The sequence below is a fragment of the Oncorhynchus keta genome, chromosome 23 (assembly GCF_023373465.1).
Source record: "Oncorhynchus keta strain PuntledgeMale-10-30-2019 chromosome 23, Oket_V2, whole genome shotgun sequence".
NCBI classification, from domain to species: Eukaryota; Metazoa; Chordata; class Actinopteri; order Salmoniformes; family Salmonidae; genus Oncorhynchus; species Oncorhynchus keta.
The window spans coordinates 26,913,422-26,926,073 of NC_068443.1; the positions used below are offsets into that span (position 1 = coordinate 26,913,422).

General features: G+C 43.4%; 1 protein-coding gene across 1 annotated transcript in view; it reads left to right on the top strand.

The window, feature by feature from the left end:
- xkr4 (XK related 4) overlaps positions 1–12,652 on the top strand; it is a 67,401-nt gene that overhangs the window by 7,056 nt on the left and 47,693 nt on the right. The window lies entirely within an intron of this gene.

Sequence of the window (12,652 nt, forward strand, 5' to 3'; positions counted from 1 at the left end):
GTCCAATTCACACACTTATCAAGAGAAAATCCCTGGTCATCCATGCTGCCTCTGATCTGGCCGATTCACTAAACACGTGCTTCTTTTGTAAATGATTGTGGAAGTGTTGGAGTCTGCCCCTGGCTATCCGTCAATTAAAACAACAAGTAAATCATGGCGTCTGGTTTGCTTAATATAAGGAATGTGAAATGATTTTTACTTTTGATACTTATGTACATTTAAAACCAAATACTGTTTTTCTTTTTACTCGAGTAGTATTTTACTGGGTGACTTTTAATTTTACTTGAGTCATTTTCGATTAAGGTATCTTTACTTTTACTCAAGTGTGACATTTGGGTACTTTTTCGACCACTGTCTACCAGCTGGACCAAACCGTTGAGGTTTTGCTCCAGATCCTCTTGTGCCACCACCCACCTTCTTCTACGATAGCTCACTGGCAATTGGATTCGGAACACAGAATTTAAGCACAGAATTCACTGGCGCTGGAAGAAAACATCTAGAGTTCTGCTTTCTGGTCACGCCCAGTGTCCATGTTCTCTCTCACTACTGCAGAAGTACACTATCTCTGGAAGATTGATCATCATCTGAGTGATCATATAACGGTTGTATAGTTTAACGAGTCAATGGGCCAGGCTTCTGCGATACAACTAACTTCATGAGACAGTCCCTTATGTATAGAGCTTGTAGAGAGCTATTATGTACATTGCAATGTATACAGTACAACACTCTTTATTGAATCCAATGCATTCTCTAGCTGCATCCTCATTTTGTCAACCGTTGTGTTCCTACTGAATCCTGTCATGGAGATGATGCCTCTCCTTCGATACGTCCCAAATATCACCATATTCCTTATGTAGTGCACTACTACCCTATGAGCAAAAGTAGTGCAGTATAGTAATAGGGAGCCATTTGGGACGCAGGCCTTGTCTTGTGTGTGAAGTATCATTCTTAGGACGCCATGTATAAGTGATTTATGGTAGCATCAGTGCATCTTCAATCGGTAGTAATGACTACATTTTGTGTAGGATGATGCTGGTAGGCTATTTTGTATTTGGAAGACTGTCATATTTCTAATCTGTTCTGGTCACAGAGAATGAGGCATATTTGCTGTTGATTTATTTTTGGAGTACAATTGTCAACACTTTCAATTGGTAATAGTTTTCATGTTTTGATTGGTTAACAGGCCCCTGTTCATCAGTTCATCAGTTCATCAGTTCATCAGTTCACCCTGTTCATCATTAGTTGTTATTAGTCCCAACCTTCAGCTCCATCCAATCCCTCCCATCTGTCTCTTAACACCATCCATATTGGATTTCTATTTGACATAACTGTGCTGTGATGTTTCACAAAAGTTCTGAACCTTTCTATTCTCGTTGTTTCTACACATTGTAAATTGAAAGTATTATTATATTATTAATCGATTGACTATCACTTTTCAGATCGCCCAGTAGTGCTCCAGGTAAATATTGCAATTCTTCAGCCATTCCTCGACCTGTGACCAAAAATAAGCTTCATATGGACTGTACCAAAACAAATTATCTAATGGTTCTGCCTCTTCACAGAGGCAGAGCTGGGAAGGTTGTATCCCCCATATAAATAACATTCTATTGGTTGAAAGAATTCTGTATAATAAAAAATAAAAAAATAAAAGTTTTGCGCATCAGTTCATAAACCACGTGCCATGGAATCGGTACCTCAAAAATCTCTTCCCAACTATTTTGCAATCTATATGTCACAGCTGTCAATATTTTGGTCCTTAAATGAAACTGGTATACTTTTTTATTCATCACAATTTTCTTGAACCAATTATGTTCTTTAATGCAGGGCCGACAGACAAGTTCCTTACTTGTATGACACCTCCACCAGTCCTATTCATGATTACGACAGAGCCTGGGCACGAACCAAGAGTCTCTGATGGCACAGCTGGCGCTGCAGTACAGCGCCCTTAACCACTGCGCCACCCGGGAGGCCTTTATTCATGATTTAATTTACAAAGATTAAACTACTGAGTTTTTGTTTGTTCTGTAAAGAGAAAAAAGGAGAGGACCTAGAACCGAACCCTAGGGGACACCAGTAGCAAGAGCACATGGTGCAGACATAGATCCTCTCCACGCCACCTAGTAGGAGTGACCTGCCAGGTAGGATGCAATCCAGGAGTGTGCAGAGCCTGAGACACCCAACCCTGAGAGGGTGGACAGGAGGATCTGATAGAGCCTGAGACACCCAACCCTGAGAGGGTGGACAGGAGGATCTGATAGAGCCTGAGACACCCAACCCTGAGAGGGTGGACAGGAGGATCTGATAGAGCCTGAGACACCCAACCCTGAGAGGGTGAACAGGAGGATCTGATAGAGCCTGAGACACCCAACCCTGAGAGGGTGGACAGGAGGATCTGATAGAGCCTGAGACACCCAACCCTGAGAGGGTGGACAGGAGGATCTGATAGAGCCTGAGACACCCAACCCTGAGAGGGTGAACAGGAGGATCTGATAGAGCCTGAGACCCAACCCTGAGAGGGTGAACCGGAGGATCTGATAGAGCCTGAGACACCCAACCCTGAGAGGGTGGACAGGAGGATCTGATAGAGCCTGAGACACCCAACCCTGAGAGGGTGAACCGGAGGATCTGATAGTAAACTGTGTTGAAGGCAGCGGATAGATCTAGGGGGATGACAACAGAGGAGAGAGAGTCAGCTTTGGCAGAACAGAGAGCCTCTGTAACACAGAGGAGAGCGGTCTCAGTTGAGTGAGCTGCCTTGAAGCCTGACAGGTTAGGGTCAAGAAGATAAGTCTGAGAGAGATAGCGAGAGAGTTGGTCAGACAGCAGGCTCAAGTGTTTTGGAAATAAAATAAATAAGGGAAATATATATATTTTTTAATTACCCCCCTTTTTCTCCCAAATTTCAACCTTGTCACATCGCTGCATCTCCCCACCGGGCTCGGGAGGCGAATGTCGAGTCATGCATCCTCCGAAACATGACCCGCCAAACCGTGCTTCTTAACACCCGCTCGCTTAACCCGGAAGGCAGCCGCACCAATATGTCGGAGGAAACACTGTTCACCTGGCCAGCCGGACATCACTAGTCACAGGATTTAATCTGTCAAGAGAGGGGAGAAAGAGGTCAAGGTGTAGGGTAGTTCTGTGTGAGTGGGATTAGTGGGCTCAGTAGGCTGAGTGAATGAGGAGCGGATGCCGTCAACTTTTTTTTTCATTAGTGGTTGACAAAGTCGTTTGCAGAGAGTGAGGGGGGGGGTGGAGGATTAAGGAGGGAAGAGAAAGTGGAGAAGAGTTTCACAGGGCTGGAGGCAGAAGCTTTTAGAGTGATAGAAAGCAGCTTTCGCAGCAGATACTGAGAAAGAGAAGGTGGAGAGGAGGGAGTGGAAGGATGATAGGTCCTCCAGAAGTTTAGTTTTCCTCCATTTCCGCTCAGCTGCCAGGAGCCCTGTTCTGTTAGCACGCAGTGAGTCATTTGGCCATAGAGCAGGAGGGGAAGGTCAAGCCGGCCGGGAGTATATGGGACACTGAGATGCAGACAGGGAGGAAAGTATGGTCGAAGAGCCAGAGTCAGGAGACAGGAGGGAGAAGGATTTAGCAGACAGAGGATAGGATAGAAGAGGAGAGAATAGTGGGAGAGAGACAGCAAAGATTGCAGTGGCGCATCTGGGTAGGGATGGAGGAGAGAAAAGGAAACAAAGTAGGAATCAGAGACACGGAGGGGGGTTACAGTGAGATTAGTAGGCAAACAGCCTCTAGTGAAGATGAGGTACAACATATTGCCTGCGTTGTGAGTATGAGGTGACTGGGAAAGAGTGAGATCAAAAGAGGCAAGGAGGGGAAAGAATGAGGTGTAAAGAAAATAATTGAAGTCAGGCGTCGGGGGGTCAAAGCCGCCTAGTACGATGAGTGGTGAGCCATCATCAGGAAATTAGTTTATCAAGGTGTCAAGCTCATTGAGGAACTCTCCAAGGGCACCTGGTGGGCAATAGATGACAACAATGTTAGGCTTGAGTGGACAAGTGACAGTGACTGCATGGAATTAAAATTAGGAGATGATCAGGTGTGTGAGGGAGAAAATAGAACATCTCCAGAAATGAGTAGCACGGTGTCACCACCATGACGACCAGATGCTCTCGGACTATGAGAGAACACCTAGTCAGATGACGAGAGAGCAGCTGGAATAGCAGCATTCTCTGGGGTGACCCATGTCTCTGTCGGTGCCAAAGTGTAGGGACTGAAGGGCAATATAGGCTGAGATTAACTCCGCTTTATTGAACGCAGATTGGCAGTTCCAAATGCTGCCGGAGACTAGGAAATCCACATGGGTTGTGCACGCAGGGTACAAAAAAATGATAAGGGTTGCAGTCACCGGGTCGTGAAGATCTTTAAAACCTACAGAGAGAGGAGCGACCTGGGATAGAAATCACACACATACTTGCCAAAGCTACAAAAGAGCTAAATGAGAGCAAAGGAAAATAACTAGGTAAGATACTCAAGTGAGAGAGTGATGTGGAGCCTTCCTCTCTTTACTTCCTCAAACAACTCGGCAGAACAACTCGGAAGAATGTCTTTGTTTCGGCGACAACATTGTCGTTTGACAATACCACCGTTTACAGCTGCCACTGAAAAATGAGGGGGAACTAAAAGTACTAACACTAATTCCTAGCAAAGGTGAAAGACATACTTCCCAGAACTGATGCTGATTGCCTAGTAGACGTGAAGAAAACACCCCCTAACATACAATACACCCACAAATTAGCAAGACTGTTAGACAAATAGGCCTGAGACTAGTCCACAGTAAGTCACAAGTACCGAGCAATGATTTAAGTAGGCTACTAGGTAAAAGACAGCAATTAAATTAAATTGCCCTAGCAAGACAATACCAACAGCTAAAAATGCCGCTGGAGAAGAAGGCAGATGTTTTACGTGTGCCCAACCGATTGTGTTTTTTTGTTTGTTTATTTGTAACTTATTTTGGAAACTTATTTTGTACATAATGTTGCCGCTACCGACTCTTATGACCCAAAATAACTTCTGGACATTACTCACCACGCGATTACTCACCACAGACTGGCAGAATCCTTTTTTTCCTTTAACGAGTCAGACGAGCCCAACGATAACAATCTACTGCTTTCTCGGGAACAGGCCCAGATCCCCGTGATTTGTGTGAAGAGGAGGCAGAGAAAAAGGGACCAAAGGGAGGTCTGCTTTCTGGGAATTTGTAGGCAATCAAATAAACCCCCACTTCCTTCCATTCTGCTGGCAAACGCTCCATCGTTGGAGAATAAAATGGATGACCTACGAGCAAGATTAAACTACCAACAGGACATTCAAAACTGTAATATCTTATGCATCACGTCGTCGTGGCTGAACAACGACACTATCAACATACAGCTAGCTGGTTATACGCTGTACCGGCAGGATAGAACAGCGGCGTCTGGTAAGACAAGGGGCGGCGAACTATGTATTTTTATAAATAACTAAGGAATATCTAAGTAAGTCTTGAGCTATTGCTCGCCTGAGGTATAGTATCTCATGATAAGCTGTAGACCACACTATCTACCCAGGGAATTTATCTGTATTTTTCGTAGCTGTTTTACATACCACCACAGTCAGAGGCTGGCACTAAGACAGCATTGAATGAGCTGAATTCCGCCATAAGCGAACAAGAAAACGCTCACCCAGAGGAGGCGCTCCTAGTAGCCGGGGACTTTAATGCATGGAAACTTAAATCAGTTTGACCTCATTTCAATCAGCATGTTAAATGTGCAACCAGAGGGGGAAAAAAACTCTGGACCACCTCTACTCCACACTCAGAGACGCATACTAAGCTCTCCCTCGCCCTCCATTTGGCAAATCTGACCATAATTCTATTCTACTGATTCCTGCTTACAAGCAAAAATTAAAGCTGGAAGCACCAGTGACTAGATCAATTAAAAAAATTGGTAAGATGAAGCAGATGCTAAACTACAGGACTGTTTTGCTAGCACAGACTGGAATATGTTCCGGGATTATTCCAATGGCTTTGAGGAGTACACCACATATGTCACTGGCTTCATCAATAAGTGCATCGATGACGTTGTCCCAACAGTGACCATACCCCAACCAGAAGCCATAGATTACGGGTAGCATCCACACTGAGCTAAAGGAGCAGGTTGACACCTTCACGTTCCTTGGTGTCCACATCAACAACAAACTAACATGGTCCAAGCACACCAAGACAGTTGTGAAGAGCGCACGACAAAACCTATTCCAGCCACCCTAGTCATAGACTGTTGTCTCTTCTACCTACATGTACATATTACCTCAACTAACCGGTGCCCCAGTACCCCCCTGTACAGTGCCTTGCAAAAGTATTCATCCCTCTTGGCATTTTTACTATTTTGTGGCATTATAACCTGTTATTTAAAATGATTTTTATTTAAATTTCATGTAATGGACATACACAAAATAGTCAAAATTGGTGAAGTGAAATGAAAAAAAAGAACTTTTTTCATAAAATATTTTTTTTAAATGTTAACGTAAAAATGGTGCATGCATATGTCTTTACCTCCTTTGCTATGAAGCCCACAAATAAGATCTGGTGCAACCAATTACCTTCAGAAGTCACATAATTAGTTAAATAACTGACCACCTGTGTGCAATCTAAGTGTCACATGATCTGTCACATGATCTCAATACACCTGTTCTGAAAGGCCCCAGAGTCTGCAACACAACTAAGCAAGTGGCACCACCAAGCAAGAAGACCAAGGGGCTCTCCAAACAGGTCAGCGACAAAGTTGTGGAGAAGTACAGATCAGGGTTGGGTTATAAAAAAATATCAGAAACTTTGAACATCCCACAGAGCACCATTAAATCCATTATTAAAAATTGGAAAGAATATGGAACCACAACAAACCTGCTAAGAGAGGGCTGCCCACCAAAACTCATAGACCAGGCAAGGAGTGCATTAATCAGAGAGGCATAAAAGAGACCAAAGATAACCCTGAAGGAGCTGCAAAACTCCACAGCGCAGATTGGATTATCTGTCCATAGTACCACTATAAACTGTACACTCCACGGAAGAGTGGCCAGAAAAAAGTAATTGCTCAAAGAAAAAAATAGGCAAACACGTTTGGTCTTTGCCAAAAGGCATGTGGGAGATTCCCCAAACATATGGAAGAAGGTACTCTGATCAGATGAGGCTAAAATTGAGCATTTTGGCCATCAAGGAAAACGCAATGTCTGGTGCAAACACAACAAATCCCATCACCCCAAGAACACCATCCCCACAGTGAAGCATGGTGGTAGCAGTATCATGCTGTGGGATGTTTTTCATCAGCAGGGACTGGGAAACTGGTCAGAATTGAAGGATTGATGGATGGCACTAAATACAGGGAAATTCTTCAGGGAAACCTGTTTCAGTCTTCCAGGGATTTGAGACTGGGACAGAGGTTCACCTTCCAGCAAGACAATGACCCTAAGCATACTGCTAAAGCAACACTCGAGTGGTTTAAGAGGAAACATTTAAATGTCTTGGAATGGCTGAGTCAACGCCCAGACCTCATTCCAATTGAGAATCTGTGGTATGACTTAAAGATTGCTGTACACCAGCAGAACCCATACAACTCAGTTTTGCCTTGAAGAATGGGCAAAAATCCCAGTGCCAAGCTTATAGAGACATACCCCAAGAGACTTGCAGCTGTAACTGCTGCAAAATGTGGCTCTACAAAGTATTGACTTTCTGGGGGGAGGGGGGCGGGAATAGTTATACACGCTCAAGTTCTGTTTTTTTGTTTATTTCTTGTTTGTTTCACAATAAAATAAAATAAATTGCATTGTCAAAGTGGTTGACATGTTGTGTAAATCAAATGATACAACCCCCCCCAAAAAAAATCAATTTTAATTCCAGGTTAAAAATGCCAAGGGGTGAATACTTTCTCAAGCCACTGCATATCGTCTCGCTATTGTTATTTTACTGCTGCTCTTTAATTACTTGTTACTTTTATTCTTGTCCATATTTTTAAAACTGCATTGTTGGTTAGGGGCTCGTAAATAAGCATTTCACTAAGATCTACCTACACCTGTTGTATTTGGCCCATGTGACTAATAAAATGTGATTTTAAGTGTAAGCCACTTATCATATGATGATCATATGATGCCCTCCCACATACTGAAGTATACCTAAAGGTGCACAAACTGTCTTTTTTTGTGTGTAAAATACAGTGTGTACTGTGTCAAACCTACTTCCTCTCACTTACACATTGCAGTATATTAGTACTTGCCCACTCAACCATGTATTTATTTACCTAGTGTGGGACAAGCTGTTGCTATAACATCAGAACACCATTCTAGAGGATAACTCAGCAATGCAATGCTGTTGAGGCAGCTGAAAATAAACCACAGCAATTACACTTTTAATTAGTAGTTTTCCGATTACGTCATACTATATGCTTACCTGTTGACACCTGCTGTTAGTCTGGATGAGTAGACTGCCTACCTGTATCGTATTGTGGTGTGATGTTGGATGGTGCTGGGAGGGAGAGAAGGAGAGAGGGGGAGGGAGAGGCCACACACACCAGATGGGCTCACACTGCCCACCCAGCATCATGAAACAAACACCCCAACAACTGGTGTCGCTCTCTCCTAATTGCCCCATAGTGAAACAGGATGTTTCCGCTCCCTTCCAGTACTGCAGTTTGAGTGCCTTTCTTTTAATTAATGTTGCAACATGCCTCATTTAACAAACAAACAACTTCAAAGTGAATCAGTGCTGCCATGGTGCGCTGTGTACATCATGTGTATTTATTCACTGCAGACCCCCATCCTCCCAAAAGGATGTCTTACGAGGAAACACCCTGTGAAATGCATGTTGTTGTTTTTTTAAAGTTTTTTTACAGTTTCCTGCATGTATGTCCTGTCTGCTTTGGGATGGTCAGCCTTTGGACAAAACAATGATGACAAACCTACTTAGCTACCACTTTTTTATTAAATTCACTGTGAGGCTAATACATTTAATGACCGACTGACCTAGTGGGGGCAACTTAATGACATCGCAGTATAACCCTGTGCATTCCATATTGATCTTCATTAAGAATCCCTACTTAAAGAGCAACTTGGTCCTGAATGTTTGTGATGCATTACAGCCCTCTTTAGTGGGTCTTGATGCTCCTGATGGTTTATTGGCAGTTTAATATTTCATTTCTGTATGGCTTGATTGCGTCTTACAAGGTGGACTATAAAGTATGATTGCGTGATTGACCGTAACATCCCCTGTGAGAGTCATCAAACCATAGATTGTGTAGAAATTAAACAGATAATAGTTATTCTGTATAATGCCATTTGTAAGTTAACTGTGGGAAATAGTGAAAACAATATTATACCTCTGACTCAATGTGCAAAATAAGGTGTGACAAATTTAAACCTCTGTTTTTAACCATATTTGTTTGAATATGGTGTATTGAATATTAACTTGAGGAATTACAAAGCAAATGGAAGTTGATTCAATTTATAACCCGGTAAACAGAGGAAAATTCCTAAGCGCTACGTACCTCACAGAGGAAAGCTGTTTCCTTAAACTGCCACATTTCAGAGAGACTGCTTCTTATACCAGTGAATGGCCCAACAAGTAAGCCTCCTAAATGTATTTCTGTGGTCATGAGTGGAGCAGCTTGCTTCCATTGAGCTCTTCCATTACAGAGAAGGCATTCTGTAGGCTTTAGCAGCATGGGGGACTTAAAGCTGATACATACTCCCCATTCAAGGAGTAGAAGGATTGTATAGGATTGGAACCCACTACTCCAGTCAATACAGAGCGAGAGCAAGCAACACACTCTTAAGTCCCATAATGCACAAGGCTCCCAGGGGGATACCTGGCTGGAGTGTTCCATCAACAACACTGCTCCAACACCCCCTCTACCACTTTCATCCATGTCAGTTTTTTAAATTATCTCCCTACCAGCCAATGACACACAAGGTTCCATAAAGACTATGAGCTGTGCTTCTTTTTCCTCTATTTCCTATAATCAGAACACCAGAGGAAGTATTTGCTCTCCCACTGACGACATAACACAGCACTTCTTGTTCCTGAATGAGTCACAGAGAGAGCAGAGGAGAGCAAGTGTCTCCATCAGGGAGGGATGTCCACCTTGGATGAACATTTAACCAGATGCTCAGCCTATCGAATTGCTCTTTCTCCGTTTTCCCCTCTCAACCCACCCCCTCCAGTTTCGGATGGACCTTTCACTGTCCATTTGTTCTCTGGATTAAAATGAAGACCACCCCCCCACACACACACACACACACACACACAGTGGAGGTGCAGTGTGATGAGGCCCATCCGTGAAGCCCAGGGGGGCCTGCTTCTGCTCCAGGTGGCTCCAAAGCTGCAAAGATTCCAGACCCTCCATTTACCATCCCCATTATATACAAACCTTTGTTTGTTTTTTTGCATTGTTCTTAAATGTGTTTTGTATATACAGTTGAAGTTGGAAGTTTACATACAATTAGGTTGGAGTCATTAAAATTCATTTTTCAACCACTCCACAAATTTCTTGTTAACAAACTAAAATTTTGGCAAGTCGGTTAGGACATCTACTTTGTGCATGACACAAGTCATTTTTCCAACAATTGTTTACAGACAGATTATTTAACTTATAATTCACTGTGTCACAATTCCAGTGGGTCAGAAATGTACATACACTAAGTTGACTGTGCCTTTAAAGAGCTTTGAAAATTCCAGAAAATGGTGTCATGGCTTTAGAAGCTTCTGTTAGGCTAATTGACATCATTTGAGTCAATTGGAGGTGTACCTGTGGCTGTATTTCAAGGCCTACTTTCAAACTCAGTGTCTCTGCTTGACATCATGGGAAAATCAAAATATTTTAAAATCTATACAAACAATAGTATGCAAGTATGCAAGCGACGAGAGGCTAATCTGCCCTTGCCTTCTGTTCTGATAGCTAACGTTGAATCGCTGGAAAATAAATGGGATGAACTGAAAGCACGTATATCCTACCAACGGGACATTAAAAACTGTAATATCTTATTTTTCATGAAGTCGTGGCTGAACGACAACATTAAGAACATACAGCTCGCTGGTTATACACTCTATCGGCAGGACAGAACAGCATTCTCTGGTAAGACACAGGGCGGGGGCCTATGCATATTTGTAAACAATAGCTGGTGTACGTTATCGAAGGAAGTCTCAAGGTTTTGCTCGCCTGAGGTAGAGTATCTCATGATAAGCGGTAGACCACACTATCTACCTAAGAGAGTGTATTTTTTGAAGCGGTCTACATACCACCATAGACCGAGGCTGGCACTAAAACCACACTCAATGAGCTGTATTCCACCATAAGCAACAGGAAAACACTCATCCACTCATCCAGAGGCGGCGCTCCTAGTGCACAGGGACTTTAATGCAGGGAAACTTAAATAAGTTTTACCTCATTTCTACCAGCATATTAAATGTGCAACCAAAGGTTTAAAAAGTCTAGATTACCTTTACTCCACACACAGAGATGCGTGCAAAGCTCTCCCTTGCCCTCCATTTGGCAAATCTGACCATAACTCGTATCCTCCTGATTCCTGCATACAAGCAAAAATGAAAGCAGGAAGCACCAGTAACTCGGTCAATAAAAAAGTGGTCAGATGAAGCAGATGCTAAACTACAGGACTGTTTTGCTATCACAGACTGGAATATGTTCCGGGATTCTTCCGATGGCTTTGAGGAGTACACCACATCAGTCACTGGCTTTATCAATAAGTGCATTGAGGACGTAGTATCCACAGTGACTGTACGTACATACCCCAACCAGAAGCCATGGATGACAGGGAACATTCGCACTGAGCTAAAGGGTAGAGCTGACACTTTCAAGGAGCGGTACTCTAACCCGGAAGCTTATAAGAAATCCCGCTATGCCCTCCGACGAACCATCAAACAGGCAGCCACCCTAGTCATAGTCTAGTGCCAAGTCTATGTCCAAGATGCTTCTAAACAGCTCCTACCCCCAAGCCATAAAACTCCTGAACAGCTAATCAAATGGCTAGGGATTTTTAGGGATTTGCTTAGAACTGCATTGTTGGTTAAGGGCTTGTAAGTAAGCATTTCACTGTAAGGTCTACTGTTGTATTCGGCGCATGTGACAAAATTTGATTTGAAACTACTACAGCTACTTCTCCGAAATGGCCTCCCAGAGTAGAGCCAATAATAGAGCAGTCATGGTGCCAACAAGCTCTTCAGGCTGGCCAGCAGGTTGCATATCTTTCAAAGATGCGCACCCGCCCTCCCAGGCTCCATGTCGGTGTGAGTGTGCGTGAGTGTGTGTGCCAGAGTCTTGAATTGGCACACAGAGGCTCCATTTGAAAACATCTGTCTCACGTGTGCACGCGTGCGTGCATTATAGAATTATAGGATCTCTATGGTGTGTGAGGCTTGGGTATCGGCCAACGTGCCAGGCAGTCCTGGGTCCATTCCTCTACAATCTGCCCACCACGTGATGGGACGTTAGGATCTTTCTCCACCACCTTGATGTTGAATATACCCCTGGCTTAGAGCTGACACAAGATAGTCAGGATGACGTGTTTCAGGAGCTTCTTTATCTATTAATAAGTGCAGTAACTTCTGATTATGGGCCATCACAGAGTAGATCCACTTCATAGTATATTAACCCTT